Below are 27,568 nucleotides of genomic sequence, written 5' to 3'. Positions count from 1 at the left end.
GAGCCTATGGAACCAACTCCCAGAGGAAATGCGGGCCCTGCAGGACCTTGAACAATTCCGCAGGGCCTGCAAGACCTTCCTCTTCCGACTGGCCTTCGCTGAAGAAAGAAGCTGCTAAGGATAACTGCCACCACAAAAGAACGAATAGCAATAGCACTTTTATTAATTTAATTTAATTGATTGATTGATTGATTTTAAACTTGTCAGAATTTTGAATGCTGGATGTAACTTTGTTTTTATATAATGCTGTTAGCCGCCCTGAGCCTGCTCCGGCGGGGAGGGCGGGATACAAATAAAAAGTATCTATCTATCTATCTATCTATCTATCTATCTATCTATCTATCTATCTATCTATCTAATCACTCCTATCCATGGGAAGCTTAAGGAAACCTGAAAATATGGTTATGCCAAACAAACCCTAACCCTAATCCGGGGGCCATCAGGGGCCAGAACTCCAGAAGACCTCCCACTCTTGCCCCCCAAAACCAAGTAGACAGAGCATCACTGCCCCAAACGTAAGAACGTAAGAGAAGCCATGTTGGATCAGGCCAATGGCCCATCCAGTCCAGCACTCCGCTTCACACAGTGGCCAAAAAACCCAGGTGCCCTCAGGAGGTTCACCAGTGGGGCCAGGACATTAGAAGCCCTCCCACTGTTGCCCCCCCCAAGCACCAAAAATACAGAGCATCACTGCCCCAAACATGAGAACATAAGAGAAGCCCTGTTGGATCATGCCAATGGCCCATCCAATCCAACACTCCGTGTCATACAGTGGCCACAAAAACCAGGACGTCCACCAGCAGGGCCAGAACTCCAGAAGCCCTCCCATAATTGCCTCCCAAAGCAACCAAGAAGACAGAACATCACACCCCACACATAAGGACATAAATGAAATCCTCACACTGTTGCTCCACCCCCCCAAACACCAAGAATACAAAGCATCATTTGCCCCAGACAGAGAGTTCCAACAATACGCTGTGGCTAATAGCCACTGATGGACCTCTGCTCCAGATGTTTATCCAATCCCCTCTTGAAACTGGCTATGCTTGTAGCCGTCAGCACTTTCTACATCAGTGAATTCCATATATTAGTGACTGTTTGGGAAAAGAAATATTTCCTTTTACCTGTCCTAAGACTATTGCTCGTTAATTCCATTGAGCGCTCATGAGTTCTTGCATTGTGAGAAAGGGAGAGAAGTATATCTTTCTCTACCTTCTGTATCCTATGCACAATTTCATAAACCTCTGTTATGTCACCCCTCAATCATCGTTTCTCCAAGCAACCCCCCCCCCTAACCTCTTTAACCTTTCTTCATAGGGAAGGTGCTCTATCTCCTTAATCATTTTAGTGTCTTTTCTCCACCTTTTCCACTGAATAATTCATAGAGTTGACATTCTTGTTATTATTGCAGATGAGAACATTAAAAGAAAGTTTGCTGCGGCTTACAGCGTTCTCCTCCATCTATCCCGCAAACATTAACTATGCTGGAAACGCTTCAGTCCAGTGAAAGGACGTCATGAGCCTATTTAACGAGGCATGAAAGTCTAAGGTGGTTCTCTACACACAATGTCACATTTAGGGCCGCCCACGTCAAAAGGCCTAGAATACAGCCAGACAACAGGCGCTGAATACTGTACTGGGAAACTTTTGCCGTTCTTTTGCCGTTATTCCTTCCTTCTCACTGGATAGCACATTATGGTTCAGATTATGTGAATTAACTGGGAGGTAAACAAATAAGAGAATATAGGACATTTATGCGGGGTGATTGCTTAAACTGGCCGTACACCAGGGAACTGTGGTTCATAAACTACAACAAAAAAGTCCTGCAGTTCCAAAGAAGGGCGTGCCAAAGTCCACCTCTTCTGACTTGTCTGTGGCCCATGAAGCAACAACCATGAGGTTCAAGTTGAGCACCTTCAAGGTTTATGGGAGGGGAGGAGCTTTTGTGAGCCATTGATCACTTTCTCAGACACACCTAGAATGTGAGTCCAACCATCCTTATATCTTGAAAGATCTAAGAGTAGCAGTTCTCTTACAATCAATAAATCAATCATTGCATTAGGAATTGATTGCCTTACAAAGGAGTTTCAAAGGGAGATTAGAAAGAGAGCACTGGATTAAAAGCAATAATGAAGCTCAAGACAATACACCCTTCTGGACTGAATCAAGACCTAGGTTTCTTGTCTCGTTACCAATGCTGATTTCTCCATGCCTACTAACCCTCTGCATATCACAACTAGTTCAATCACATCCACTATTGTCATTCACCTGCTTCCTGCTAATGTCATTCATCATCAGAAAACACTCCACTCCGCAAGATATAAGGGCAGATGGACTCACATTCTACCTGTATCTGAAGAAGTGGCAGTGACTCATGAAAGCTCACACTCTGCCACAAATCCGGTTCAGCACTCTGTTCTCACACAGAGGCCACGGTTGGTGCTACTGGACTCTTGCTCTTCTTGACTGCAAAACCCGTGTATGATATTGTTAAATGGTAGACATGATGTGTTGGATCCTATAACTCCCTTCTGCTAATCCCAGGAAGAATGCTTCTGCCCCTATGGTTGTGCAGCAGGCCAATAAATTCCAGAAGAAAAGCAGCCTCCATTTCTCAGCTCTGTTGGATGTCATAAACAAGACCACCACACAGACAGCCAGTTTGGTGTAGTGGTTAAGTTTATGGACTCTTATCTGGGAGAACTGGGTTTGATTCCCCACTCCTCCATTTGCACCTGCTGGAATGGCCTTGGGTCAGCTAGAGCTCTCTCATCTGGGAGAACCGGGTTTGATTCCCCACTCCTCCACTTGCAGCTGCTGGAATGGCCTTGGGTCAGCCAGAACTCTCTTATCTGGGAGAACCGGGTTTGATTCCCCACTGCGTTCTGCACCAGCTGCAGCTTCTGGGTTCGGCACAGAGGCAGCCCCATGTAGAGGGCATTACAGTAATCCAGTCTTGAGGTGACCGTTGCATGGATCACTGTTGCTAGGTCCTGGCGCTCGAGGAAGGGAGCCAACTGCCTTGCCCGCTTCAGATGAAAAAACGCCGGCTTGGCAGTGGCCGCTATCTGGGCCTCCATTGACAATGAAGGCTCCAGTAGAACCCCCAAGCTCTTGACCCGGTGTGCCGCTTTCATTGACACACCGTTGAAAACTGGGAGAGGAATTTCCCTTCCCAGAGCACCACGACCCAAGCAAAGGACCTCCGTCTTCGTTGGATTCAAGCCAAAGCCCTGTTAAGTGCAGGTAGGCTATAACCCGCCCCTCTCCCAGGACCAGCCTCAGGAGCCTCCAGCCCAATCCACATTCTGAGTTATATGTTTAAACTTGGAAGGCTAATTTCCCTTCCGACAGGGAGAAAAGCCCAGATTAAGAGGACGGCAAAAATTAAACAATGCTAAGAGAAAGCAAAACAGGGGATTACCCACGCTACTTTAAGCCAGACAGATTTCCATGATTCAGCTCAACTCCTTCGGGAACCGTGCCAGAGAGCAATCAGGCCGCGGAAGCCACGGGGCGACAGATTCCCAAGGCAGAAATGCCACGAGAAGACAGCAAAGGAATTAAAGTATTCAGTCTCTACAGCCAGCATCTGAGAAAGTCGCGGCGAGGCACCCATAGTTTCCTTGCTCGCATGGATGAACACAGCCGAAGACATTGCAGATTTGAATTGCAAACTATGCAATTAAAATGTACACAGAACAGAAGAAGGGGATCCTTAGCCGTGAGGCTTCCATCAGTGGCAAAAGATTTTGTGTCCACACCCCCCCCCCTTCCTGCAACCCCATCTCTCGTAGTTCAATCCATGATTTCTAAAGCAGGGATTTACAGAGTGGCTCAAATCTAGTTCGTATGTAAAAATAATAATAAGAATTGCTTTAGCAAGACAGAGTATGAGATGATAAATGGGAAAAGAGAAAAAAAAATATTAGTATGAGCAGAATTCACATTAACTTTTTCCCTTAAAGCTTGCAATATCATGGGCTTAGATCCTGTGTACATTATTGGGGAGAGGGAGAAGAAGAAAAAAGAGGAGGAGGTTTTTATATCCTTCCCTTCACCCCAGAGTTGGAAATGACTGGTGCTTGCACAGGGGACCTTTCTGTTCCTTCCTTCACTACCTGAAGGAGTTTCAGAGTGGCTTACAATTGCCTTCCTTTCCTCTCCCCACAACAGATACCCTGTGAGGCAGTTGGGGCTGAGAGAGCTCTGACAGAAACTGCTCTTGAGAAGAACAGCTCTGAGAGAACTTGTGAGTGACTCAAGGTCACATCAGCAGCTGCATGTGGAGGAGGAATGGGGAATCAAACCTGGTCCCCCAGATCAGAGTCTACTGCTCTTCACCATTTCACCAAACTGGACCTGTTCCTCTTACAAGGGGAAGAAGAATGCAGGTCGTGTACTAAGATACTAGGGTGGTCCCTCCCCCCATTCTACAAAGCAAAGCCCAGCTGAGCAGACCTTCTGCCAGCCTGAATGGCTCTTCTGTCGGAGGAAGAGCCAGTGGAGGTGCAAGAAGACTCCTGAGGCTGCTGGAAGGCTACTTGGGGGATGCTTCAATCCACCCCTCCCACGTCTTTGGGAACTTCACAGCTGCCACGGAGTGCCCACTCGCTCACCATCCATTTCTCAAGATCCATTCAAAAGGAAGGAAAAGATCCTGCCCCAAGGTGGACAAAAAGGATCCATCGGTGGAAGCTGCGGCCCTCAATTCTCAGGTGGGCATGAGGAACTCAGCACCTGCCCCCCAAGCCTCCATAGTGCTTTTGCATGCTGTTTTTTGGCATCATTCTTGCCTACTTTGGTGTGGAGAGCCAGTTTGGTGTAGTGGTTAAGTGATGCGGACTCTTATTTGGGAGAACCGGGTTTGATTCCCCACTCCTCCACTTGCAGATGCTGGAATGGTCTTGCGTCAGTCAGAGCTCTGGCAGAGGTTGTCCTTAAAGGGCAGCTGCTGTGAGAGCTCTCTCAGCCCCACCCACCTCACAGGGTGTCTGTTGTGGAGGAGGAAGGGAAAGGAGATTGTGAGCCGCTCTGAGACTCTTCGGAGTGGAGGGTGGGATATAAATCCAATATCTTCTTCTTCTACTGTCACATCACCTACTGCCTTTCCCTTTCAACGGGAGATGCTGTCAGGGATGGAACCGGAGACCTTCTGCATGCCAAGCAGAGGTTCTTCCTCTAAGCCATAGCCTCTCCCACAGCTTACTCTTTATAATGCCCACCTCCAGGCACTCTGCTTCTGCTTGCTGTCCCCAGCTCCCTCGTCTGCAGCTGCTCCAAGCCTTAAAACTGGAGGGGATTCCAGTGCCCCTCTTCCTGAGCAGGGACTGTGTTGTCACACGGCTGAAGGCCCGTGATTGTGGTGTCATGTGTGCTGGCAAGCTTTGTGCTGCTGCCTGGGAGTTACAGAAAGGTAGCTAACAGCATACTGAACACTTTGTCTGGGGCAGTGATGCTCTGTATTTGTGTCGGACTGGATTGGCCATTGGCCTGATCCAAGATGGCTTCTCTTTTGTTCTCTTATGTTTTTATATGGAGCAGAGATCCACCAATGGCTATTAGCCACAAGTTGTAGATGGGGCATGTCCGGCACAGTGATACTCTGTATTCTTGGTGCTGGCGGGGGTCACAGTGGGAGGGCTTCTGGAGTTCTGGTCCTGCTGGTGGACCTCTTGATGGCCCCTGGGCTTAGCCACTGAGAGAAAAAGAGTATTGGACTGGATGGGCTGCTGGCCTGATCCAACATGGCTTCTTATGTTCATACGTTGGGGCAGTGAAACTCTGTATTCTTGGTGCTGGGGGGGCACAGTGGGAGGGCTTTTAGTGTCCTGGCCCCACTGGTGGACCTCCTGATGGCACTTGGGTTTTTTTTTGCCACTGTGTGTCCCAGAGTGTTGGACTGGAGTGGCCTGATCCAACATGGCTTCTCTTATGTTGTTATGTCTGGGGCAGTAATGCTCTGTCTTCTTGGTGCTTGGAGAGGCCACAGTGGGGGGGGCTTCTGGAGACCTACAGGTGGACCTCTTGATGGCCCCAGGGTTTTGGTCCCTGTGTGACACAGAGTCTCCGACTGGATGGGCCACTGGCCTGATATTTATTTATGCATTATTTCAGATTCCTATCCCACCCTTCTCAAAAATGGGCTCAGGGCGGGTACAACACGGCGTCTCTTACGTTCTTATGGGTCCCAAGTCTGGAAGAAGAAGAAGATATTGGATTTATATCCCACCCTATACTCTGAATCTCAGAGCAGTCTACAATCGCCTTGATCTTCCTCCCCTACAATAGACACCCTGAGAGGTAGGTGGGGCTAAGAGAGCTCTCACAGCAGCTGCTCTTTCAAGGACAACTCTGCAAGAGCTGTAGCTGACCCAAGGCCATTCCAGCAGCTGCAAGTGGAGGAGTGGGGAACCAAACCCGGTTCTCCCAGATAAGACTCCACACACTTAACCACTATGGCTGACCCAAGGCCATCCCAGCAGCTGCAAGTGGAGGAGTGGGGAACCAAACCCGGTTCTCCCAGATAAGAGTCCGTGCACTTAACCACTACAGCAAATTGGCTCTGTGCTGTTAGTGGGTACAGATTCTCTGTATCTACCTTCCACATGTGTATAGTACCTACACGAGACTGCCCAGATACTTCAAGAATGAAGTTTGCACCTGCTCCACGTTTCAAAGGAAAGCACCAGATTCCCTTCTCCAGACTTCCACAAGCAGTATGTTCTGTTCCTACACGCGTTCTCTTTAAGACTTGTCTTCGAGGTTTGATTGCATGTCAATGAAAACAAGAAGTAAATCCCCACCGGCATTTTGTATTTAGTGTCTTCTGATCCATTGGGACGACTCCTGTTACAGAAATGGCTTTTGACCTGGTGTCTGTATTTATCAATATTTATATAAGCCCAGAGTCTGTGCATAACTGGCAGACCAAGCTGGAAGTGAGCTGGTGAGGAAAAGGGAGATCTTGATTTGAATGGTGCTGTATTTGCAAGACAAGCTTCAAACAGCCGGCAAAGCTGTGTGAGACATTTGAGACAGCTCATCCCCCAGTCTAAATCAGGTAGATAAAATATATTCAAATAAAGTTCATCTTTGGTGGTTTTATAATACAACAGACTTCTTACAAACATGACCCAATATTAAAGTGAACATTTACTGCTATGTATGCTGCTAATTATATTATACCTGCTGATTTCGGCAGTAACATCTCATCTTTTAAATAGGGCACAGTCTGAACCAGTCTCCAGACATTTAAGAACACGTCCTAGGAAAACAAAGACTTACATGTTCAAAAAATGACATTTTATTTATTTATTTATTCTATGACTTATATCCCGCCCGTCCCAAAAAATGGCTCAGGGCGGCTCACAGCAAACAATAAAACAGAGTTTAAAATATTACTACATATATAAACATTTTAAAAAGTCAGAACATTTAAAAATCTAAACCTTAAAATCTTGACATTTTGGGGGATTCAGTGTTGTTTTTGTTTGGTGTAGTGGTTAAGCCAGTTTGGTGTAGTGCACTGACTCTTATCTGGGGGAACTGGGTTTGATTCTCCACTCCTCCACATGCACCTGCTGGAGTGACCTTGGGCCAGTCACAAGTTCTCTAAGGGCTGTTCTGCTCAAGAGCAGCTTCTGTCAGAGCTCTCTCAGCCCCACCCACCTCACAGGGTGCGGTTGTGGGGAGAGAAGGTAAAAGGAGATTGTGACTGCTCTGAGATTCAGAGTATAGGGTGGGATATAAATCCAAAATATCATCACTCTGATCCTTCCAACTGGAAGTTGCTGTCCATGAGTGCAATTTCTGGGATTTGGCCACTGCACAATGCAATGCTGGACTGGCTAGACCACTGGCTTGATCCAACATGGCTTCCCTTATGCTCTTGACAGTTCAGCTATAATCTGCAAACATTTCTATCTCAACACCATTACAGTGGGAGCGTATGGTCTCTTGTAGCAAAAAGGTAAGAAGTGTGTCTGTGGGGGTGGAATCAGACATGAAAAAATGTACTACTTCAGGAGCATTTGAGAAGAGTGCAGAAAGGTTCCCTTCTCTTTCTGGCTTCTCTGGAAGGCTGCTCTGGGCAAATCAGCCGGGTCTTCCCAACAGAACCTTCCCTGTCCGTGGAGATGACATCACAAATGGCAAGCGGTCTTGAAGGGACCTTTGGTGTCTCTCCCAGCCAGGTCATGTTGTCTCTGGCAGAGCAGGGCAGAGCAGAGAGGCCCAAGCTTCTCCTAGGCCCTTTCTCTCATTAATCCCACCAGACACTCTTGCCTGCAGCCCAGTCCAACTCAGAATCATAGAGCTGAAAGGGACACCCAAGGTCATCTAGTCAAACCCCCTGCACAATGCAGGAAACCCACAAACACCTCCCCCTAAATTCACAGGATCTTCAATGCTGTCAGATGGCCATCTAGCCTCTGTTGAAAAACCTCCAAGGAAGGAGAGCCCACCACCTCCCAAGGAGGAAGCCTGTTCCACTGAGGAACCGCTCTAAACTCACAAACACCTCCCCCTAAATTCACAGGATCTGCATTGCTGGCCATCTAGCCTCTGTTTTAAAACCTCCAAGGAAGGAAAGCACACCACCTCAGCGAGAAAGCCTGTGGAAACTTAGAATAATAGAATCCTAGAGTGGAAGGGACCTCCAGGGCCATCTAGTCCAACCCCCTGCACAATGCAGGAACTCACAAACACCTCCCCCTAAATTCACTGGATCCTCATTGCTGTCAGATGGCCATCTAGCCTCTGTTGAAAAACCTCCAAGGAAGGAGAGCCCACCACCTCCCAAGGAGGAAGCCTGTTCCACTGAGGAACCACTCTAAACTCACAAACACCTCCCCCTAAATTCACAGGATCTTCATTGCTGTCAGGTGGCCATCTAGCCTCTGTTGAAAAACCTCCAAGGAAGGAGAGCCCACCACCTCCCAAGGAAGCCTGTTCCACTGAGAAACCACTCTAAACTCACAAACACCTCCCCCTAAATTCACAGGATCTGCATTGCTGGCCATCTAGCCTCTGTTTTAAAACCTCCAAGGAAGGAAAGCACACCACCTCAGCGAGAAAGCCTGTGGAAACTTAGAATAATAGAATCCTAGAGTGGAAGGGACCTCCAGGGCCATCTAGTCCAACCCCCTGCACAATGCAGGAACTCACAAACACCTCCCCCTAAATTCACTGGATCCTCATTGCTGTCAGATGGCCATCTAGCCTCTGTTGAAAAACCTCCAAGGAAGGAGAGCCCACCATCTCCCGAGGAAGCCAGTTCCACTGAGGAATCGCTCTAACAGTCAGGAATCTCGTGGTATATAAAACTTTGCACTGTATGATGTGCTTCGCAATCGAATCGAGCTTGAATAAAATATAAAATATCTTTCAAGTTAGACAAAAAGCACTTTCTAGAGCATCTCCTCCTGTCGCTGTCTCTTCACGTTCTGCATTACATACCTCAAGCCAGTCCTTTCCACTCCCCAAACGGTGTTATCTTACTGGAGTCACATGGCTTTCTTTGAACTAAGATAAAAATATTAGTTATGTAAGCATCTTGCTACAGCGTCTCATCTCCTGCTGGATTCTTCTGGGTTATGTATCCAAAGCGATCACATGACATAAACGAACAAGACTAGCTTTGTTTTTTTACTGCACAGAAGGTTAATGGCCATTCGGGCTCTCGATATCAGCGTTTCTTTGCCATGGATGCTCTGTTTAACCTAGGGCAAATCACCTTTCGTCTTTTGCATCTGCCATCAGGATTCTGGTGGAAACAGCGCTCCGTTTGGGCCTCCCCTCTTCGCAGAGCTACGACGAAGCGAGGGTTGCATAAGGACCTGAAAATGAAAACCTTCATGGTGTTGCTGAGTAGAAATTAACATAAAAGCCCCTAAATATTTTATGAACATCTTCCTTGCTTCCTCCTTACCGAAAATGAGGGAGAGAAAGCCCAGACGACATTTCATTATTATATTTAATCTTTGAAAGAATTCATAAAGGAAGAACTGGTCGATCGTTTCTATATCAGACGTGAACTGGTGAAACTGGCTGTGATTTCCAACATATATGATATGTTCACCATCTTCAAGTCCTTGAAGGGCTGTCATCTAGAGGAAGGTGTGGAATTGTTTTCTGTGGCCCCAGAAGGTAGGACCAGAACCAATGGTTGAAATTAAATCAGAAGAGTTTCCGCTCAACATTAGGAAGAACTTCCTGACCGTTAGAGCGGTTCCTCAGTGGAACAGGCTTCCTCCTTGGGAGGTGGTGGGCTCTCCTTCCTTGGAGGTTTTTCAACAGAGGCTAGATGGCCATCTGACAGCAATGAAGATCCTGTGAATTTAGGGGGAGATATTTGTGAGTTTAGAGTGGTTCCTCAGTGGAACAGGCTTCCTCCTTCCTGGGAGATGGTGGGCTCTCCTTCCTTGGAGGTTTTTAAACAGAGGCTAAATGGCCATCTGACAGCGATGAAGATCCTGTGAATTTAGGGGGAGGTATTTGTGAGTTTCCTGCACTGCACAGGGGGTTGGGACTAGATGACCCTGGAGTCCCTTCCAACTCTAGGATTCTATGATATAAAAAAAAATACACACAACAGATTTGAAAAACTTAAGATTTCTGCCTGTAATTTCCAACTGCTGTCCATTTGGTGTTTAACACTATCTTCAGTTTAGGTCACCTCATGAGGTGTTTCTGATTTTCAACACGGCACCTGACTAAAGACTTAGTCTGAATTGCCTTTGGCACTCTCTCCTCCCTGTGACTAAACCTTGAATGTGATCAAACCCTAAAAAGGTAGGTAAAGGAAAGGTCCCCTGTGCAAGCACCAGTCATTTCCGACTCTGGGGTGAGGTTGCTTTCACAACGTTTTCACGGCAGACTTTTTACGGGGTGGTTTGCCGTTGCCTTCCCCAGTCATCCACACTTTCCCTCCAGCAAGTGGGGGACTCATTTGACTGACCTCGGAAGGATGGAAGGCCAAGTCAATCTTGAGCTGGCTACCTGAACCAGCTTCTGCCGGGATCAAACTCAGGTCATGGAGCAGAGAGCTTGGACTGCAGTACCAGACACCTTAACCGCAAATACCTAAAAACCACATTTTAAAATCCTCCCTCCATATTAAAGCATGTGTTTGCAGGAGGATTTAGCATTTTTGTTTTATTTCAGAACAAAATTATGAGAGTCAGGAAACTACCATGAATGCAGGTCTTGCATTCATACGCTACTGCAGAGAATCAAACCGAAAGAGCCATGCAAAGAGACCCAATGAGACCACAACACACAGAAGCCAGAGTGCACACAGTCTTTATAACACAACCACTGTGTACTGCCATGCCCGGTTCTGGAAGTCGCACGGTTCCTCGGGCCAAACGGTTCACTCATTTCAGAACAGCCACCGATTTACAGCCTTCTGTCTGAAACAGCGTCCCCGGGGTAACATTACCTAACAGCAGGCAGCTCTCAGATACTACTTTTCTCTGACAGTGTTAATCTCCTTGGGAACCTTCTCTGAGTGAAGTCTGGAAGGAGAGCTAACTCATACCAGTTTGAGTGCAGAAGACTGGGTACCTGGCATCTCACAGTTGCCGACCGACCGAGGGAGGCCCGGAAACAAGGAGAACCCAGCTGTGCTGAATTTCTCACTCTCAGCGTTAAAAACCTAAGCAAATCCTGTCAAATTAAGTCACACAAAAACACCAGAATTATCCAAGACTCCGATCAGCTCTATGGTAACAAAGCACTGGGGACATCAGTACTGGGGTGCGATGAGGATCACAGTAAGGTTTTATTAGGTGCAGTTTTGCTATCAATTCTTGTGGCATTATCAGATTATATAAAGGCCAGCTGGGGAAAACAAAGAGGCCCTTCTAATAAAACGTTCATTAATCTCTCTCAGAAAGTACCCGCTCTAAATGGATGGCAACCAGATGTATCATGTTGTTTCGTTTTATGTAAGACCTCTGGTATCCTAACCGGGCCAGTCACCACGACTATCCTCCCTGATCCAGAATCCAGGTAGCCCTCTAGACGGGGGACTGAGGTTTGCAAACATGTTCATCTGTTGCCAGGCCTTTTTTTGTAGCAGGAACTCCTTTGCCTATTAGGCCGCACATCCCTGATGTAGCCAATCCTCCAAGAGCTTACAGTAGGCCCTGTAAGAAAAAGCCCTGTAAGCACTAGGAGGATTGGCTACATCAGAGAGGCGTGGCCCAGGGGTGGAATTCTAGCAGGAGCTCCTTTGCACATTAGGCCACACACCCCTGATGTAGCCAATCCTCCAAGTAGGTCCTGCAAGAAGAGCCCTGTAAGCTCCAGGAGGATTGGCTACATCAGGAGGTGTGTGGCCTCATATGCAAAGGAGTTCCTGCTCCAGAAAAAAGCCCTATCTGTAGCTTTGTAGATGAGAGCACCCTTCTAACAGTATGGTCTAGTGAAGGCATAATGCTCAAAACTCTCAGAAACTCCCCCCCCCCAAAAAAGTACTTTACTAATCCAACGTGCAAGTCGAACAGATCCAAACCAAACCAAACCATGGAGGACCAAACTGCCAAGGGTTGGGGGGACCACACTGCATTAAACATTCCCCTTGGCAGTACAGGAAGAGAAGACCAGCAAAAGGAGAAAAGAAAACATCCTGTTCTTCATTTCATCATATGGACATTTCATTTTCCTATTTAATGCAACTGGGAGCAAAAATGAGTGGAACGCCACCCCTGCATATAGCAATTCACAAACTATTGTTGGCCTGCAACCCCACACGTTGGTTGACTTCATTCAGGTCGATGAGATTGCAGAGTTGTAGAAAACAAAAAAGCAAAAATTTATTCCCCCTTTGTTGGGCTCAGTTGAGTGTACTTTTTTAGCAGCGGTATATTACAGTACAAATCTTACTGCCAAAGCCCACCACGATCAAGGAAACAAAGAGATCAAATAAAGTGTGGATGCATGGAGAAGCACAGAAATACACATACAACTATAACGCTTGCTTCAGCATTCCTCAACACCAATTATAAAAAAACATTGACGCTCTTAATGCAACTAAAAAATCGGTCATGAAACAAGATTCTCTTCGGTTTTTTATGCACCAAGTCCAAACGTCAATTCTCAGAGCAAACCTCTCAAACATCAGTGTTACAAATCAATGTGGGTAACCATAAGAGCTGCCAAGTCCCTGGTCCAGGCGGAGATTCCCCCCCCCCCGGGAGGTTCCCAATCCAATGGCCCATGTTGGGCTGGCGGGGGGAACCTCCCCCTACGTCGCTGGCACGATGACGTCACCTGGAAGTGATGTCATCACACTGGTGACATCGCCATGCAGCCACTCCAGGCATTTCCAGGGAAACTCTATGGTTTTCCCAGACGCTCTAGTCATTTGGGAGGGAAAACTCTATGGTACAATAGGTACCATAGAGTTTTTACCTCCTAAATCGCTAAAGCGTCCGGGACAACTGTAGAGTTTTCCCGGAAACGCCTAGAGCGGCTGTGGAGGATATCCCCCACTACAGGAAGTAGCAGACTTGACAACCCTTACAGCCATGTCTGTAGCAGCAGAAAAGAATTGGAGTCCAGGAGTACCTTAAAGAACCAACCGATGTAGGTCTTCAGACAGAACACCCATGTTCAAGGAGCACAAGCAGCATGCTGGAGCATTACGATTTAAGAACCAAGATCTCTTTGAAAGATGCCACGGCTCAGTTCAAGAAGGTTCTTTCATTGCAGATCACAGAGTTCCATCGTGGCAACTAGTTCAGTTAGCAAGGCGGAAACATTACGCACCATGAAACCTCATGGAGATATATCCAAGCAGCAAACCAAGAGATATATTCTGCCCCCCAAAAATCATACGCCAGATTAATGTCTTTAAAAATACCAACTGGTAGCCTATTTTTTAAAACAGATCCACTGCAGTCCACTGAGCCCAACCTTGTGAAAAAGATGTAGCTGTACATGCAGAAGAGCAAGAGTATCTTACACCCCCAAGAAACACTGGCACTCTACTGTGAGGCTTCATGCCAAAGGAGACGCGACCCACACAGACGATATGGCTGCATCCCCAGCAACACATCCCTTAGTTGTGAAATGCTAAGCAGAGTCACACCTTTCCCAGCCAGCTGAAGTAAATCAGCTCAGACGGGGTACACAGCATCACTGCCACAGACATAAGGTCATAAAAGAAGCCATGTTGGATCAGGCCAATGACCCATCTAGTCCAACACTCTGTGCCACACAGTGGACAAAACCCAGGGGCCATCAGGAGGTCTATCTACCAGCAGGGCCAGAACTCCAGAAGCCCTCCCACTGTGGCCCCCCAAGCACCAAGAATACAGAGCATCATTGCCCCAAACATAAGGACATAAGAGAAGCCATGTGGATCAGGCCAATGGCCCATCTAGCCCAACACTCTGTGCCACACAGTGGACAAAACCCAGGGGCCATCAGGAGGTCTATCTACCAGCAGGGCCAGAACTCCAGAAGCCCTCCCACTGTGGCCCCCCAAGCACCAAGAATACAGAGCATCCCTGCCCCAGACAGAAGTACATAAGAGAAGCCATGATGGATCAGGCCAATGGTCCATCTAGCCCAACACTCTGTGCCACACAGCAGCCAAAACCCATGGGTCATCAGGAGGTCCAGCAGCAGGGCCAGAACTCCAGAAGCCCTCCCACTATTGCCCCCCAAGAATAAAGAGCATCACTGCCCCAGACAGAGTGTCCCATCTATACCTTGTGGCTAAGAGCCACTGATGGAGCCCTGAGCCAAATGTTTATCTAACCCCCTCTTGAAGCTGTCTGTGCTTGTAGCCGCCACCACTTCCTGTGGCAGTGAATTCCACGTGTTCATCGCCCTTTGGGTGAAGAAGTACTTCCTTTGATCTGTTCAAAGCGTACTGCTCGTTCATTTCATTGAGTGCCCATAAGTTCCTCCATTCTGAAAAGGGGGGGAAAGTCCTTCAGTTTCTGCCTTCTCTAGCCCATGATTCTGAACATATGAAGAACATACTGATTCAGACCCTCTGTCTCAGTCCATCAGACAATAGTGTCCCCCGTGATCCTTTCGGATGTGCATTAAAATCAACAACAGCTGCTTGATCTGGCAAGGTCCTTCCTCACATGCACTGTCCTTCACAGGGTTTTTGTTCAAAAGGGGTTCCCAGCCAGCTTCAAGAGGAACAGCTGCAGAAGTTCTTCCTGCCAATTTCTGTGGCTCTCCCAAGGGAAAGAGAAGGGGTCTCGGGATCCCACACTGTGAACTGAACTTCCAGAGAAGCTAATCATGTTTTCTCAAATGGGCCACTGGCAAAGTCTCCTTCTTGGGCCAAGTCTCAGGAGCATTTTGCTCTGTTCTTACAACGAGTGGGCAAAGGTGTTGGACAAGATGGACTACAGGGAACTGGTGAGAAAGGGAAGAGAAGGCACGCTCGCGGTTAAGTGTTGGACAGGGGGAAAGGGCAATGCCACATATGGATTTGCAATAGCCAGCCTACAGGCTTCTGGGAGGAAGAAGAAGATGATATTGGATTTATATCCCGCCCTCCACTCTGAAGAGTCTCAGAGCGGCTCACAATCTCCTTTCCCTTCCTCCCCCACAACAGACACCCTGTGAGGTAGATGAAGATATTGGATTTATATCCCACCCTCCACTCTGAAGAGTCTCAGAGCGGCTGACAATCTCCTTTACCTTCCCCCCCACAACAGACACCCTGTGAGGTGGGTGGGGCTGGAGAGGGCTCTCACAGCAGCTGCCCTTTCATGGACAACCTCTGCCAGAGCTATGGCTGACCTAGGTCATTCCAGCAGGTGCAAGTGGTGGAGTGGGGAATCAAACCCCGTTCTCCCAGATAAGAGTCCACACACTTAACCACTGAACCAAACTGGCTCTCTCCCTCCCCCACAACAGACACCCTGTGAGGTAGGTGGGGCTGAGAGGGCTCTCACAGCAGCTGCCCTTTCAAGGACAACCTCTGCCAGAGCTCTGGCTGACCCAAGGCCATGCTAGCAAGTGCAAGTAGAGGAGTGGGGAATCAAACCTGGTTCTCTCAGATAAAAGTCCACACACTTCACCACTACACCAAACTGGCTCTCCACGGCTGAACACCACAGCTGTTTTAGATATCCAGAAACAACAAAGTCAAACAACAATGCAGAGTGTGAGATCAACAACCGGGGGGAAAAACAGAACACCCCCGCACACCAAGAACTCACATTTCAAAAACCTCAGGAACCATCAATAACCTCAACACTCCTTTTCGATAATCCTTTGATAAGGAAGAACAATCCTCTCTAAAAACGATCCTTCTTTTCAGCTGGCTTTTGGTTCCTCCAAGAGGTACCGGGAGAGAAGTTCCTGCAATTCTCAGTATATTAAATTAGTGCTTCTGGGAGGACTGAACACCATGGCTGCTTTAGATATTCAGAAGCAACAAAGTCAAACAACAATGCAGAGTGTGAGACCATCATCATAATCAACAACAACGACAACAACAAAAACCAAGTAGGAGTCAAGTGGCACCTTTAAGACCAACAAAGTTTTATTCAGAATGTCAGTTTTCGTGTGTGCATGCACACTTCTTCAGATGAAGAATTAGGTACAGTGAGCAGAGCTACATATAGCTGGTGGGCAGTGGTTTAGAAGGAGACGGCAGATTTATACCCCGTCCTTCTCTCTGAATCAGAGACTTACAATCTCCTATATCTTCTCCCCCCACAACAGTGGCTTACAATCTCCTATATCTTCTCCCCCCACAACAGACACCCTGTGAGGTGGGTGGGGCTGAGAGGGCTCTCACAGCAGCTGTCCTTTCAAGGACAACCTTTGCCAGAGCTATGGCTGACCCAAGGCCATTCCAGCAGCTGCAAGTGGAGGAGTGGGGAATCAAACCCGCTTCTCCCAGATAAGAGAGCTCTGGCTGACCCAAGGCCATTCCAGCAGGTGCAAGTGGAGGAGTGGGGAATCAAACCCGCTTCTCCCAGATAAGAGAGCTCTGGCTGACCCAAGGCCATTCCAGCAGGTGCAAGTGGAGGAGTGGGGAATCAAACCCGCTTCTCCCAGATAAGAGAGCTCTGGCTGACCCAAGGCCATTCCAGCAGGTGCAAGTGGAGGAGTGGGGAATCAAATCTGGTTCTCCCAGATAAGAGTCTGCACACTTCACCACGACACCAAACTGGCTCCCAGTCTGGTGCAAAATGGTACAAATTTAAAATCCAATGATAGAATAGTAAAATTAACAAATTGAGCAAATGTTTGGTCTGGGTAGCGTGAGAAACCAATAAAACAGTAACATGTCAAAATGTGAAAATGTCTGCTAATCACTCTATTGTTATAAGCCTAGGCCAAAATGCCCTCACTTTGGATTTTAACTTTGTACCATTTTGCATTCTAAACCACTGCCCACCAGCTATATGTAGCTCTGCTCACTGTACCTGATTCCTCGTCTGAAGAAGTGTGCATGCACACACGAAAGCTGACATTCTGAATAAAACTTTGTTGGTCTTAAAGGTGCCACTTGACTCCTACTTTGTTCTACTGCTCCAGACCAACACGGCTGCCCGTCTGGATCTAACAACAAAAGCCCTTTTAGATTCACCAGAAACGCACCCCCCCCCCAAGAACCCACATTTCAAAAACCTCAGGAACCATCACTAGCCTCAACACTCCTTTTCGATAATCCTTTGATAAAGAAGAAGAGCACCCCCCTCTAAAAGCGACCCTTCTTTTCAGCTGGCTTTTGATTTTGCAGTATACAAGCACAGTTCCTCCAAGAGGTACCGGGAGAGAAGAAAAGTTCTTGAAACTCTCTGTACGCTCGATTAGTGCTAAAACAAAACAGCCTCATGAGGTTTCCCCCAAAGGTGGCCAAGACCTGTGGTGCAAACCTCAACACCTTTTGTTCTCGGCAACCTTGAAGTCTGAAGTGAGCTGACTTCGATATCTTGGAAACGGGGAAATGAGCTGGAAGGAGCCCTTGGCCTCCAGCCGTTCAGGCGCTGGGACAGTAATTGCTGCCCCTGAGTGCACAAAGTGTCTGTGCAGAGGCTGAGGGAGACGGAGACAACCAACCCTCACCCACCCCCCCACCCCACCCCCAAACAATGTATTTTTGTCAATGCAAAAGTTCCAGGCAGGACCCAGAAACAGGAAACTCACCAAGCGGCCCTTATCTGGATAGATAAATTCTCCGGGTGCCGGGAGGGGGGGGGCACTTCTCTTTCTGCAAAAAAGCAAGAGTCATCACAAAACATCATTTTTGCAAATTCCTGCAAGATACCTTCACAAACTCCCAATGTGCAAAGCTCATCGCACAATCACTTTAGAAACAGGATCTTTTTTTTTTTTTACATCTTCTTTTTAAAAAACTACACTTTTAAAAATGATATATAACCAGTGCAAATATTCACAAAATACTGAACCCTTTAAATCCCCCCTCCCCCCCAGACAAAAACCTATAAGAACACATCTATGCCATTATCCTAGGATCAGATTCGGACAGGCGAAGTTCAAGAGGAAGATACAACCAGAAGACAATAGGATCAAAATTAAAAGCTGCATAACAAAGGGAATACACACGGACAGAGTTCAAAAGAGTGCGGATCCACTCAATGCACAGCAGCCAAGAAGGTCTGAACGCCTGCTCCGGCTGCAACGCCACTGAGGATGTTCTCCGCAGCTGAGAACGAAATGTCTGGAAGGAAAACTTTCTCCAGTAGAACACGGCACTTGAGCCCGAAAGATTCTACAAACCCTAATGATGATGCCAGCCGTGAAAACCTGAAATCTTTGTTTAAGGGAAGTGTGAAGGGGCATGAGGCAGCCCAACATCCCAGCCCAGGGGTGGGGTGGGGATAAAACCAGCACCTGCCGGGGCTGTTAGAACTGGGCAGGCTAGAGCTGAAGTCCGGTCCCATCTGGAGTGACCAAATTTGCTCCCTGAAGAGCATCACCCGCTCATTTCCCTGTCCCCATTAAAAGCAACATCTGCAATTACGAATATGACACAGATGTGTACTTGGGAAATTCCTGGACGTGCCACACTTTCTATCACAGACAACAGGGAGTGAATGGGTCCAGAGATAGCCCATCCATAGCTAAGTGCAGTGTTCTCACCCATCAGGTATGACTTTCTGTCTTGGGAACATGCGGAAGGCACAACCCAAACCTTTTCGCTTTCATATCAATCAGAGGAAAGCATCCGATTGGGACCATTCCTAATAGGCAGACATCTAATCCTGAACACAGAGCCCAAACTGCAGACCAAAACAGACACAGAACAAAGCTAGGGATCATAGAGTCCTAGAGTTGGAAGGGACATCCAGGGTCGTCTAGTCCAACCCCCTGCACAATGCAGGAAACTCACAAACACCTCCCCCTAAATTCACAGGATCTTCATTGCTGTCAGATGGCCATCTAGCCTCTCTTTAAAAACCTCCAAGGAAAGAGAGCCCATCACTTCCCAAGGAGGAAGCCTGTCCCACTGAGGAATAATTGAAGCCTAGAGTTGAAAGGGACCTCCAGGGACATCTAGTCCAACCCCCTGCACAATGCAGGAAACCCACAAACACCTCCCCCTAAATTCACAGGATCTTCATTGCTGTCAGATGGCCATCTAGCCTCTGTTGAAAAACCTCCAAAGAGGGAGAGCCCACCACCTCCCGAGGAAGCCTGTTCCACTGAGGAATCGCTTTAATGGTCAGGAAGTTCCTCCTAATGTTGAGCTGGAAACTCTTGATTTAATTTCAACCCATTGGTTCTGGTCCTACCTTCTGGGGCCACAGAAAACAATTCCACACCACCCTCTTTACGATAGCCTTTCAAAGACTTGAAGATGGTGATCCTATCACCTCTCAGCCGCCTCCTCTCCAGAGCCAGTTTGCTGTAGCGGTTAAATGTGAGAGAGTATCTGGGAGAACCAGGTTTGATTCCCCACTCCTTCACTTGCACCTGCCAGAATGGCCTTGGGTTAGCCATAGCTCTCGCAGGAGTTGTCTTTGAAAGGGCAGCTGCTCTAAAAGCACTCTCAGCCCCACCCACCTCACAGGGTGTCTGTTGTGGCGGGGGAGGGAAGGTAGAGGAGATTGTGACCGCTCTGAGACTCTGAGATTCAGAGTATAGGGCGGGATATAAATCCAAAATCTTCTAAACATCCCCAGCTCCTTCAACCTTTCCCCCCTTGGGCTTTTATTGTGTGTGTGTGTGTGTGTGTGTGTGTGTGTGTGTGAGAGAGAGAGAGAGAGAGAGAGAGAGAGAGAGAGAGAGAGAGAGAGAGAGAAAGAGAGAGAGAGAGAGATATTTCCTCCCTTTCTCCCCCCTTGTTTTTCTCTCCCCTCCAGCTTTCCTTGAATGCCTGTTTTGTTCTCCTCCCTCCGCCTTGGGTCTCCTCTTCTCTCTTTCCCCCTGCTCATCTTTCCTCCCTTCCCCATTACCTATTCCAGGGGTGGCCAACGGCAGCTCTCCAGACATTTTTTTGCCTACAACTCCCCAGCCCCAGCCATTGGCCATTCCATTGCATGCTGTTCTTCCCCTTATATATGCCAATGTCAACTACTTAGGTGGAGTTTTGTTTCCTCCCCTATTATAATCGCAGGGCAGGTTTGGCTGGAGGTGATGGATGCTTGTCGTCTGATGCAAACAGAGGCTTTCAATGAAAAAGCAGCTCAGCTGTGCAAACAGTGGAGTCCAGGACTGAAAACACAGCAGGGCTGGCGTCTGTCTGACCTCTCTCGGCCGCAGGGCTGCAGTTGTGTCACGGGCCTAACCAGATCCCCCGTTTCCTTGGGGTTTCCAGCACCTGGGAGGGAAATTCCGAGGGGGGGAGGTTGGGGGTGGAGTCTGGGGGGTTTGGGGGAGGGGAGGGACTTAATTGGGGTACAGCCCACCTTCCAAAGCACCCGTTTCTCCCAGGGGAGAAAGGCAGCAAGGGGGAAAGGATTTTCTCCTCCCCCCTCCAGGTCTCCCTGACTTGTTCCTGTCCTGGGCTGCGGCCAGAGGGAGCCCAAAGACCTGAGCAGCCCCAGACGGCCTTTGCTTTCCTTCCCCGGCTCCTGCTGGGAGCTGGCTGGCTCCTCAGGGGCTGGCTAGAGCCCTTCTGGGGCCCAGGGAAGCACTCAGGCCTTGGGCAGCAGACGGGGTTTTGTCAGATGTCTGAGAGCCTCAAGACATGAACTTCAGATGTTTGAGAGCCACAAGGAAGGAAGGAAAGCAAATAGATGGTGGAGGGAGAAGTGGGAAGAAAGCAACTTTAAATGCATCCTCCAAGCCACCAGCTGGCTTAGCTTGGAGAAGTGGTTTAAAGAGACAGATGCCTTCTCCAAGCTGGCCGACAGGGTAGTGGGGGCTTTGAGAACCACACAATGTGTGTGGAAGAGCCACATGTGGCTCCCGAGCCAGTTTGGCCACCCCTGGCCTATATCTTCTCCCCCCACTCAGACATCCAGTGAGGTGGGGGGGCTGAGAGAGCTCTCCCAGAAGCTGCCCTTTCAAGGACAACTCCTGCGAGAGCTGTGGCTGACCTCAGGCCATTCCAGCAGCTGCAAGTGGAGGAGTGGGAAATCAAACCCTGTGAGGTGGGTGGGGCAGAGAGAGCTCTCCCGGAAGCTGCCCTTTCAAAGACAACATCTGCAAGAGCTCTGGCTGACCCAAGGCCATTCCAGCAGGTGCAAGTGGAGGAGTGGGGAATCAAACCCGGTTCTCCCAGATAAGAGAGCTCTGGCTGACCCAAGGCCATTCCAGCAGCTGCAAGTGGAGGAGTGGGGAATCAAACCCGGTTCTCCCAGATAAGAGAGCTCTGGCTGACCCAAGGCCATTCCAGCAGGTGCAAGTGGAGGAGTGGGGAATCAAATCCAGTTCTCCCAGATAAGAGTCCGCACACTTAACCGCTACACCAAACTGGCTCTCTGCCATGACTCCTTTATCACCCCCTGGCCTAAAAAGTTGCAGATGCTTTAACCTTTCCTCCTAGGTAGGAACTTCATTGTTTTGAGCAGGTTTTTCGCAGCTCCAGGACAGCCTTTCTGAGAAAGGACCCTCAGGACTGTAGCCAGGACTCCAAATCCACAGATTTCTATAAAAGAGGCTGGCAACACCAGTCGGACGAAATGTCTGTAAGCTGCAGACTCATTTGACTCACGCACCCGCTTCCAAACGAGAACATTAAAACGATCAAAGCCCTTGGAGTAATAAACCAAAAAAGGCAAAAACAAGAGTATATATTTCCTGACATAGTTCTGAAGGTCTGAGTATTAAATTACGGCAAAGGAAAACAGTAATCAGAGCGGAGCAACATTTATGTTTCCCACTGCCAAAGCCAACACGACAATCTCTCTCCAATTCCCTATTGTGCACGCCCTGAGCACTATGGTTATATTGTATGCTGGTAATGTACAGTTACTGAGCAAACAACGGAAGGATTTATTTTGTGCAACGGAATTCCAGGCAGCACACAAAAGAGGTCCCTGTAAAGACACCAGCACCCAGCACAGTTGTGGTGGAACCGTTTGAGAAGTCTAACAGGGCTATGGCAACAGTTCCTTCACACACTGAATCCTGTGCACGAGACAACAAAATCTTCCTTGCTGCCCACTGCATTAAGAGAATTAAAAAGAAACCAAACATCCACCCTTGTGTGCTTACCAGAAATGACACAGAGTAGCTCTAGGAATAGCTGGAAACTCTACGGTGAAACCATAGGGATTCTGGTGATTCCTAGAGCTACCCCTTTGTTACTTCCAGGAAGTACACAGCACTATCCCAGGATAGGGACCCCCCACCCGCACCAGGGGTCTGGCAGTCCTACACAGAGCTGCTTTTGATCCGGGGATGGGTTGTTGCCCTCTCTGTTCCAGGAGTGCAAGGAAAGGCAAGAAACAAGAAAATCCACAAATCTTTTGCAGCGCTTTGCTTGTTGGGCCAGACAGCTGGAAGGAGCCTTCAGAGATCTCCCCACACACAACTAGTCTGCCTTTCCCAACTAGTGACACAGCCAGAATCCCGAGTTCCCTAACTCAGAACACAAATGTGCTGATCTTGCAAAGCGTGTCTGTACTTCGAGGCATAATTTCCCCAAAAGGTCGTCTCTGGCTCAGTGGGCTACTTGAAAGGCACATGTCCATCAGTCCCTTCCCTTGGACACCTTCAGGGAGGAGGGATTTTATTTAAAGTTTTGTCCACTGGAACTCTGTTGCTATAGGGACTGTGCCTACCCCCCTCCACCACAAGTCTTGTTTGACTTGGTCTAGTTTCTAGAATTTACTTCTAGCTCTGTATGGGCTTTTCAAGGGCTTCTTGTGAAATTGTTTCTTATGCATGTCTAGCAACTCAGAGGATTAAGCAGACGGATAAAAACTATTTTTAAAAGTTTTGCAAAGATACTTTAATGTTTTTTTAGTCTTTTTGAGCACACTTTCTGAAACATTCTAGTAGATCGATTAACCACACCACGGTTCTGGGAAATGGTCCTTTAGAGGGATATTGGTTGGGCTTGATCCACAGAGACGCTCAAAGTTATTTATATTTCTGGTATTTTATTGACTGCCACCCATCCTTGCATTGAGACAAGGCAGCTAAAACTCTGTACTGAAAAGGCCAAGTAAGGGGACAGGATTTCGTGACCTAGGGGGTCACACACCACATATAAACAACTTTCTAGTATACATTCACTGCAGCAGTAGATCTAATCCGCAATGTGGCCAAACATGTGGATACTTCAGTCTCTAAACTGGAGTCATGAATAGACAAGATCAGAAGCCGTTTTGTAGGAAAATAGGTGGTGGAGCTCATTAGCATAACTCATTAACATATACCCTCCACCAGCCAAAAGCAACCCAATGCAAGAAGGAGAGCCCCGGGTGAGCGAGGCCTGTTTGGGCTGGCTAGAGATCCATGTGTGGGTCAAAAGTCCAGTAAGCCCAAAATCACATAAGAAGTGGAGAAAGGGTGGTGTGGGTGTCTCCAGGGGTTAATGAGGGCTGCTTGCAAAGCCCCTAGTTGGTGACTGACTGGCTGCCCGCTCTCCTCATCCAGGGATTGTTATGCAGCTGCACCTCCTATTCAAGCGACAAGGTAGGTAGGTAGGTGGGGAGGAAGAGGGGGAATGCTCAGAAAGGTTCAGGAGCTGTGCTCCTGTGAGCTCCTGCTGAATCTGAGGCCTGGAAAGATGGATCTTTCTAAAAATCAGGGGAAAGCCCCAGGTTTGCAGAAATTTTTATTTCAACTATTTGCGGCTTCTTAATCTAAGTGTGAGCCTAGGAACCACTCTTGTGATATCTGAAAACCACTTGGGGGGGGGGGGGGCAAAGACAACAGCCTGGATTTCTCAGCAGTGACTAAAAAGCAGCCGCACGCAACTAGACCGCATCTAACTCAGTTTAACATACAGGTGAAACTGCTAAAAAAAGAACAGACCGGAAAAGGGTCAGACCAGTGGTCCTTCTAGTCCAGCAGGCTGTTTCACACGGCAGCCGACCAGTTGCCACGGTGGGCCAATAAAGACCGCATTGGATGTGCATTGGCCAGATGCTAAAATGGGTAAACCGGACAGAGCTGCATGAGAACTGCATGCACTGAAGATGAGTTGGTGTCAGAGGTGATCTGGTGGTTGATGACGCTTTGGGGAAAGCCTTTATTGCATTTCTGTCTAAGGAGCTCAGGTCAGCAAGCTCTTTCCTTCGCTGCATCCTCTAAGAAAGAAAGGCAGACAGGTGGTGGGGCAGGGGTGGGGTAAGCATCCCATAGTCACTCAGTGAGCTTCATGGAAACCCCCCCCCCCCAAGGATTTGAATCCAGGACTCTTCAAGTGTTGTCTAAGTACACCATCTGGTAAAATATGGATGTGAGGGAGATCTGGCTGCGACATCTGTCACCCCATTCGGCTGATCTGGTTGGCTAGGCAGGTGTCCCCTCCCTCACCGCTCCATGTGCATCCCTCTCAAAGCTGCGCGCTCGGTGGAAGAGGATGACCATCCCAGAGAGAAGGAGTGTCCCATTCTTCGGTCAAGGGTATACAATAACTGCACTCCCCTGCTAGAACCTCCAAACAAGCCCAAAAATACTTGCTTCTGGGCTCCATTGTTCAAACCCCCAGTGAGAATTTTGCTGGACTCTTAAGATTTGACAAACTTTCTAATATTTCCCTCCACAAAAAAAGGGGTAAAGAACCAAAACCTATAAAGCAGACAGATGGAAATCTTCATCCCGCCACTGTGGCCACAGAGGAGAAAGTCAGTTAAAAAGTATGATGGGAATCAGGTTTCGTTATGACGATTGTAATTCAAGAAGCATTTGAAAGTAGATGCTGAGCTGATATAATTGAGTCCACTTTCCGGTGGTGTCAGGGGGTGTGGCATATGCAAAGGAGTTGTGTTAATGAGCTCCGGTGCCTCTTTTTCTACTGATCCTCTGCATCCCTTTTTTGCTTGCTGCAATTTTGGCAACGTTTTTCATGCAATCTTCCATTTCAGTTAATGCGGGAGGCCTTTCCAAACTTTGCCGAGCTTCCCAAACTTCATTATTTCATGGGAGCAGATGGGCAGAAACAACGGCAGATTCAATGAGCAGCAGTCCTGAAAACTCAAGCAACGTTTGAGACCAAGCCTGAAATTACATTAGCAATACTGAGTTCTGATGATGAACGTTAAAAACGTCTCAACTGCACAAAAGATTCATCTTGGGGGGAAATATGAGACAATATAAAACCAGATCTCACAAATGCTGATTTAAGAGGCAAATGTCATTACAATGTACCTCCAGAGTTGGCGGATAGAGATTCTGAGCTATTTTCAATGACAACTTATTTTTTTTGGGGGGGGGGGGGGGCGGTACTACACACCTATCACAACTAGATGAACACTAGAAAGCCAGAATAGAATGGAAAAGCAACTTCTTCCCCGTTCACCAGAACAGTTTTAATTTCTCCTTGAAAGGGAACAATTAGGGTTGCCAAGTCCAATTCAAGAAATATCTGGGGGCTTTGGGGGTGGAGCCAGGAGACGTTGGAGGTGGAGCCAGGAGCAAGGTTGTGACAAGCATAATAGAACTCCAAAGGGAGTTCTGGCCATCACATTTAAAGGGACCGCACACCTTTTAAATGCCTTCCCTCCATTGGAAATAATGAAGGACAAGGGCTCACAGAATTGGACCCCCTGGTTCAATCGTTTTGAAACTTGGAGGGTATTTTGGGGAGAAGCACTGGATTCTATGCTGAAAATGTGGTGCCTCTACCTCCAAAAACAGCCCCCCCAGAGCAGCTGATACCCACAGATCAATTCTCCGTTATATGCTATGGGAATTGGCCTCCATAGGGAATAACGGAGTGCCCAGGAGAGATTTCCCTCTCCCCATCCCCCCACTTTCTGATGACCCTGAAGCAGGGGGAGGGCCTCCAAACTGGGGGATCCCCTGCCCCCACCTGGAGATTGGCAACCCTAGGAACAATACACAATAGGATGTGTACCATCATACAAGTTAACATCCAGAAGGGATGTTGATGCATTTGAACAGAACATTGAACGCTGCAAAAATAATGACTTTCTACTTATGTTTGTTTTTTAATGTGCACGATTGCTCATGTGCCAAATGGAAACATAATCCAAAATGCAGAAAGCTGGGGAAACAGCAAGCCGTGCACATAGATCGGTCTTCACCAATCCCAGAAAAATAAGCTGGAAAAGCAGTAGGGAAAAACCCAGATGCATCAATAGTCCTAAATGCAAGGTAAACAGAGACGACTAAATCTGGGAAGAAACACTGGAAGCCCTTCTTATGCAAGGAGTACCAATGGCACAAGCAAAGGCAGAACTATTTACATATTTTTGTATCCGTCTGGAGACAGCTACAGACCCTCCTCATCTGTGGAAGGAAGGATTAAGATATTCGCAAGCCTCTTCTCTTTACAGATGTAAATGGTTTCATGTGTAGCGTAACTGCAGAACACTATCTTGGTTAATTAGTTTCTGGTCATTTGCCAATATACTGAGGAGAATAAAGGGTATTAAAATTGCCGATATTACTGCTTGAAAGGCAACTTGAACGTCAAGGCAAGGAACAATTGTGCTGCAAATTAGATCGGTCTGACCTCATCACTTGGCAGAGGCTTCGGGGAAGACCTCAAAAGGTCCAGGAACCCCAAAACACCCTGTGGATCAGTAGCCCATCTGGAATCCCCACAACACCCACTAGAGTTGCCCAGTCCAATTCAAGAAATATCTGGGAACTTTGGGGGTGAAGTCAGGAACAAGGTTGTGGCAAGCATCGTTGAACTCCAAAGGGAGTTCTGGCCACCACAATGAAAGGGACCGCATACCTTTTAAAATGGCTTCCTTCCATAGGAAAGAATGAAAGATAGGGGCACCTTCTTTTGGGGCTCATAGAATTGGACTTTCTGGTCCAATCGTTTTGAAACCCGGGGGGTATTTTGGGGAGAGGCACTGGATGCTATACTGAAAATTTGGTGCCTCTACCTCAAAAAACAGCCCCCCCGCAAGAGCCCCAGATACCCGCGGATCAAGTCTCCATTATTTCCTATGGGAATAAGTCTCCATAGGGGATATTAGAGTTCCCAAAAGACATTTCCCTCCCCTCC

At 47.9% G+C, this 27,568-nt stretch overlaps 1 protein-coding gene across 2 annotated transcripts in view; it reads right to left on the bottom strand.

Annotated features, from left to right (window-relative positions):
* The window catches only part of PLCB4 (phospholipase C beta 4), a 126,809-nt gene extending 108,638 nt beyond the window's left edge, over positions 1-18,171 (bottom strand). For both annotated transcript variants that reach the window (XM_060261738.1, XM_060261821.1), the window contains exon 1: positions 18,145-18,171. The gene's annotated coding sequence lies outside the window, so the exon portion shown is untranslated. The remainder of the gene's footprint in view (positions 1-18,144) is intronic.
* Positions 18,172-27,568: the final 9,397 nt, after the last annotated feature.

This window comes from Heteronotia binoei, chromosome 1 (assembly GCF_032191835.1).
Source record: "Heteronotia binoei isolate CCM8104 ecotype False Entrance Well chromosome 1, APGP_CSIRO_Hbin_v1, whole genome shotgun sequence".
Classification (NCBI taxonomy): domain Eukaryota; kingdom Metazoa; phylum Chordata; class Lepidosauria; order Squamata; family Gekkonidae; genus Heteronotia; species Heteronotia binoei.
The sequence above is the reverse complement of the archived record's forward strand: the minus strand, read 5'-3'. Positions and strand labels throughout refer to the sequence as shown.